At 33.3% G+C, this 5,590-nt stretch overlaps 1 protein-coding gene, 1 long non-coding RNA gene and 4 other non-coding genes across 6 annotated transcripts in view; 5 read left to right on the top strand and 1 right to left on the bottom strand.

Annotated features, from left to right (window-relative positions):
* Positions 1–869: 869 nt before the first annotated feature.
* Positions 870–951, top strand: trnas-gcu. The gene has a single exon. It is a non-coding gene; the product is annotated as a tRNA-Ser (tRNA).
* A 456-nt stretch (positions 952–1,407) lies between these two features.
* Positions 1,408–1,489, top strand: trnas-gcu. The gene has a single exon. It is a non-coding gene; the product is annotated as a tRNA-Ser (tRNA).
* A 1,445-nt stretch (positions 1,490–2,934) lies between these two features.
* Positions 2,935–3,016, top strand: trnas-gcu. Its single transcript has one exon. It is a non-coding gene; the product is annotated as a tRNA-Ser (tRNA).
* Positions 3,017–3,919: 903 nt separating this feature from the next.
* Positions 3,920–4,001, top strand: trnas-gcu. Its single transcript has one exon. It is a non-coding gene; the product is annotated as a tRNA-Ser (tRNA).
* Positions 4,002–4,452: 451 nt separating this feature from the next.
* The window catches only part of LOC117959482, a 15,468-nt gene continuing 14,330 nt past the window's right edge, over positions 4,453–5,590 (bottom strand). Inside the window, exon 3 of the long non-coding RNA XR_004659947.1 lies at positions 4,453–4,464. This is a non-coding gene — a long non-coding RNA (uncharacterized LOC117959482). The remainder of the gene's footprint in view (positions 4,465–5,590) is intronic.
* The window catches only part of ajm1 (apical junction component 1 homolog), a 12,990-nt gene continuing 12,865 nt past the window's right edge, over positions 5,466–5,590 (top strand). The window contains exon 1 of the mRNA XM_034896648.1: positions 5,466–5,590. This exon is cut by the window's right edge and continues 184 nt beyond it. The gene's annotated coding sequence lies outside the window, so the exon portion shown is untranslated.

The following is a 5,590-nucleotide window of genomic DNA, read 5'->3' as shown; positions in this document are numbered from 1 at the left end:
GTATGTCAAAACAGTGATAAAAAAAACTTAGTATAGTATGTCGAGAAAGTGAAGAAAATGGTACGATCCACGTATAGATGATGAGGTGGCTGAGTGGTTAAGGCGATGGACTGCTAGTCCGTTGTCCTCTGCACGCGTGGGTTCGAATCCCATCGTACTGTCCTCAAAAAACTGTCTTTAGTGGAAAAAATGATTACAAAAGTCATTGTATAGTAATGTAGGACAGTAGAGGATATTGAGTAAAGTGACGAAAGTCATGGTACATTATGTCAAAACAGGGATAAAAAAGACATAGTATAGTATGTTATAAAAGTGATAAAACAGACAAACTGTTTAGTTTGTCAAAACACTGAAAAAAAAGACATAGTGTAGTATGTCAAAAGAGTGATGAAAAAGACATAGTATAGTATGTTAAAAAACTGATGAAAAAAGACAGTATAGTACGTTATAAAACTGATAAAAAAGACAAAGTATAGTATGTTATAAAACTGATAAAAAAAGACATTCTATAGTATATTATAAAAGTGATAAAAAAGACATATTTTAGGATCTTACAAAATTGATAAAAAAGACATAGTATAGTATGTAATAAAACTGATAAAAAAAGACATAGTATAGTATGTTAAAAAACTGATGAAAAAAGACAGTATAGTATGTTATAAAACTGATAAAAAAGACATAGTATAGTATGTTATAAAACTGATGAAAAAGACATAGTATAGTATATTATAAAAGTGATAAAAAGACATAGTTTAGGATGTTACAAAATTGATAAAAAAGACATAGTATGGTATGTCAAAACAGTGATAAAAAAAACATAGTATAGTATGTCCAGAAAGTGTAAAGAATGGTACAGTCCACGTATAGAAGATGAGGTGGCCGAGTGGTTAAGGCGATTGACTGCTAATTCATTGTGCTCTGCACGCGTGGGTTCGAATCCCATCCTCATCGTACTGTCCTCAAAAACTGTCCTAGTGAAAAAAATTATTAAGAAAGTCATAGTATAGTAATGTAGGAAAGTACAGTATGTTGAATACAGTGACAAAAGTCATGGTACAGTAAGTCAAAAATAAAATTAAATACAGTTTAGTACAGTATGTTTACAAAGTGATGAAATAAGTCCAATAGTATAGTGATAAAAATACATATTACAGTATGTTATTGAATTTATAAAAAAATACATAGTATAGTATGTTATAAAAGTGATGAAAAAGACATAGTATAGTATGTTATGAAAGTGATAAAAAGACATAGTATAGTATGTTACAAAATTGATAAAAAAAGACATAGTATAGTATTCAAAAAAGTGATAAAAAAGACATAGTATAGTATGTCAAAACAGTGATAAAAAAGACATAGAATAGTATGTCCAGAAAGTGAAGAAAATGGTACAGTCCACGTATAGAAGATGAGGTGGCCGAGTGGTTAAGGCGATGGACTGCTAATCCATTGTGCTCTGCACGCGTGGGTTCGAATCCCATCCTCATCGTACTGTCCTCAAAAAAGCGCCTTTAGTGGAGAAAATGATTACGAAAGTCATTGTATAGTAATGATAATAGTAGTAGTAATGATAATATAGTGATAAAAAGACATATTACAGTATGTTATTAAATTTATAAATAAAAGACATAGTATAGTATGTTATAAAACTGATAAAAAAGACATAGTATAGTATGTTATTAAACTGATGAAAAAGACATGTTATAGTATGTTATGAAAGTGATAAAAATGGAGGAAAGTACAGTATGTTGAATAAAGTGACAAAAGTCATGGTACAGTATGTCAAAAAATATATTAAAAACAGTCATAGTACAGTATGTTGACAAAGTGATGAATTAAGTCCCATAGTACATTGATAATATAGTGATAAAAAGACATATTACAGTATGTTATTAAATTTATAAAAAAAGACATAGTATGTTATAAAAGTGATCAACAAGACATAGTATAGTATGTCATAAAAGTGATAAAAAAAGACATAGTTTAGTGTGTTATAAAACTGATTAAAAAAACATAGTATAGTATGTCATAAAAGTGATAAAAAAGACAGTTTATATATACTTTATATATAAAAAACTGTCTTTAGTGAAAAAAATGATTAAGAAAGTCATAGTATAGTAATGTAGGAAAGTACAGTATGTTGAATAAAGTGACAAAAGTCATGGGACAGTATGTCAAAATTTTTTTAAAAACAGTCATAGTACAGTATGTTGACAAAGTGATGAAATAAGTCCCATAGTATAGTGATAAAAAGACATATTACAGTATGTTATTAAATTTATTAAAAAAAAGACATAGTATAGTATGTTATAAAAGTGATAAAAAAGACATAGTATAGTATTTCAAAAAAGTGATAAAAAGACATAGTATCGTATGTAAAAAAAAGTGATAAAAAATACATAGTATAGTATGTTATAAAAGTGATAAAAAAGACATAGATTAGTATGTTATAAAACTGAGAAAACAGGCATGGTATATTGTGTCAAAAAAGTGATAAAAAAGACATAGTAGAGTATGTTATAAAACTGATGGAAAAGACATAGTATAGTATGTTATAAAAGTGATCAAAAAGACATAGTTTAGTGTGTTATATATTAAAAAAGACATAGTATAGTTCCTCAAAAAAGTAATAAAAAGACATAGTATAGTATGTCAAAAAGTGATGAAAAATACTTAGTATTGTATGTCAAAAAAGTGATAAAAAAGACATAGTTTAGTGTGTTATAAAACTGATAAAAAAGACATAGTATAGTATGTCAAAAAACTGATAAAAAAAGACAAAGTATAGTATGTTATAAAAGTGATAAAAAGACATAGTTTAGGATGTTACAAAATTGATAAAAAGACATAGTATAGTATGTCAACACAGTGATAAAAAAGACATAGTATAGTATGTCCAGAAAGTGAAGAAAAGGGTACAGTCCACGTATAGAAGATTAGGTGGCCGAGTGGTTAAGGCGATGGACTGCTAATCCGTTGTGCTCTGCACGCGTGGGTTCGAATCCCATCCTCATCGTACTGTCCTCAAAAAACTGTCTTTAGTGGAAAAAATGATTACAAAAGTCATTGTATAGTAATGTAGGAAAGTAGAGTATGTTGAATAAAGTGACCAAAGTCATGGTACAGTATGTCAAAACAGTGATAAAATCCGAGTGGTTAAGGCGATGGACTGCGAATCCATTGTGCTCTGCAAGCGTGGGTTCGAATCCCATCCTCATCGTACTGTCCTCAAAATACTGCCTTTTTAAAAAAAATGATTACAAAAGTCATAGTATAGTAATGTAGGAAAGTGCAGTATGTTGAATAAAGTGACAAAAGTCATGGTACAGTGTGTCAAAAAGATTATTATAAACAGTCATAGTACAGTATGTTGATGAAGTGATGAATTAAGTCCCATAGTATAGTGATAAAAAGACATATTACAGTATGTTATTAAATTTGTAAAAAAGACATAGTATAGTATGTTTTGAACGTGATAAAAAAGACAAAGTATAGTATGTTATGAGAGTAATAAAAATACATAGTTTAGTATGTCACAAAATTGATAAAAAAGACAGAGTATAGTATGTCAAAACAGTGATAAAAAAGACATAGTTTAGTGTGTTATAAAAGTGATAAAAAAGACATAGTATAGTATATCAAAAAAGGGAGAAAAAAGACATAGTTTAGGATGTTATAAAATTGATAAAAAAGACAGTATAGTATGTTATAAAACTGATAAAAAAGACATAGTATAGTATGTTATAAAACTGATGAAAAAGACATAGTATAGTATGTCATAAAAGTGATAAAAAGACATAGTTTAGGATGTTACAAAATTGATAAAAAAGACATAGTATAGTATGTCAAAACAGTGATAAAAAAGACATAGTATAGTATGTCCAGAAAGTGAAGAAAATGGTACAGTCCACGTATAGAAGATGAGGTCGCCGAGTGGTTAAGGGGATGGACTGCTAATCCATTGTGCTCTGCACGCGTGGGTTCGAATCCCATCCTCATCGTTCTAGGTTGTGTTATACTTTAACTATTAATTATCAATAACATCTCCCAGTCTCCCTGACAAATAAGCTTTTATACATTTAAGTATAGTAGGTTGAAAGAAATCATATCATTGTATGTCAAAAATAAATTAAATGTATGATAAAATAGTGTGTTGGATGAAATGATCAAATTAATAAAACAAGAGGTATGTGGAAAAAGTGATTAAAAAAGTCCTAGTATATATACATATGAAGAGGTTTACTCCGGGTTCTGCGTCTCCCTGCTGCATCTCATCCCCCATCTCTCTCCACTTTCAGGACTTCAGCCCAACTATAGAAGTAAGCCTGATCCCGGTGGTGCAGGACCAGATGCAGCCAGACAGTTTGTAACCGGGGACATTGGGATCCTCACCACTGGGACTGGCCGTCCTCTACTGGATGGATGAAAGCTCCGTCCTTGTGATGTGCTGAGCAGTAGTTTTCACTACCCCCCATCCCCCCCCCCCCCATTCAACCTCACATGTAAGGGCGGTGGGCAGCAGTCAAGTTCCAGATGCTGCGCAGATCTGCCTGTCCAGACAGCCGGGGGTGTGCCCAGCATCAGAGGACACAAGGGGTTGTCATACTGTAGTATATATAGTGTATTATAAAAACCTCATAGCATAGTATGTTAAAAGAAAGGATTAGGAGTTGGGTCACTCTGTTCTGACAATGATTAGGGAGAACAACCCAACCTCCAGCTTTCCAGTGACCTATATGACCCCCATGTCCCCATCCTGTGCCCCTTCTTCAAGGTCTAGACCCCGTGCCAAACTCAAGGCCAGGGGCCAAATCCGGCCCCATGCAGATTTTGATCCCGCCAGTTTAGGTTCACCATAAATGTTGGACCAGTCAAACCCACCAATCTTATTGAAGCCATGCATGTCTCGAAAAACTTCATTTCAAACCTTTTTGATTCAGAAGCAACACCTTTCGTGATGAAAAAAGAGAAAATCGGTTTTTGATCGCAGTGATAAATGTGCTCTCATACCTTCATAATGTTTGCTTGGATTATAAAGAAACAAAAAGAACTCCATATCAATAAACTACACATGTCTGATTCTCCTTTTCCAGTGAGTTGGACCCCTCTGCTGCAGATGATACATGTGCATATAAAGCTGCAGAAGCTTGTTTGTGTGTGTGTGTGTGTGTGTGTGTGTGTGTTTCATTGGAAGGACAACTGAGTGTGCATACATAGTAGCCGAAGTGCAACACTGAACAGACCAAAAGTCTGCTGATATGGCTTTACTAGTGTTTTCTATACATAACAGTGTTTTACATTGAGCACATTAATATTGCAGTGTGTGTGTGTGTGTGTGTGTGTGTGTGTGTTAAAACTGTAATCGCCAACAATATGTGGCCTAAAACACTAGCAGCCCTGATGGGGGCGCTGAGGGCGGGGCCACTGAGAGTGGCACGATATGTAAAATGAACGCGCACAACAGATTTCTTTATGGAAATATGTTCGTCACAAGCAGACAGATGGAGGGAGGACGGAGGCAATCACAGCCTCCCGAAGCTGCTCCTGGGTGCTGCAGGCGTGATGGAGAGAGAGAGAGAGAGAGAGAGAG

Source organism: Etheostoma cragini, chromosome 16, assembly GCF_013103735.1.
Source record: "Etheostoma cragini isolate CJK2018 chromosome 16, CSU_Ecrag_1.0, whole genome shotgun sequence".
NCBI lineage: Eukaryota > Metazoa > Chordata > Actinopteri > Perciformes > Percidae > Etheostoma > Etheostoma cragini.
This window is presented reverse-complemented; position numbering and strand designations above follow the sequence as displayed.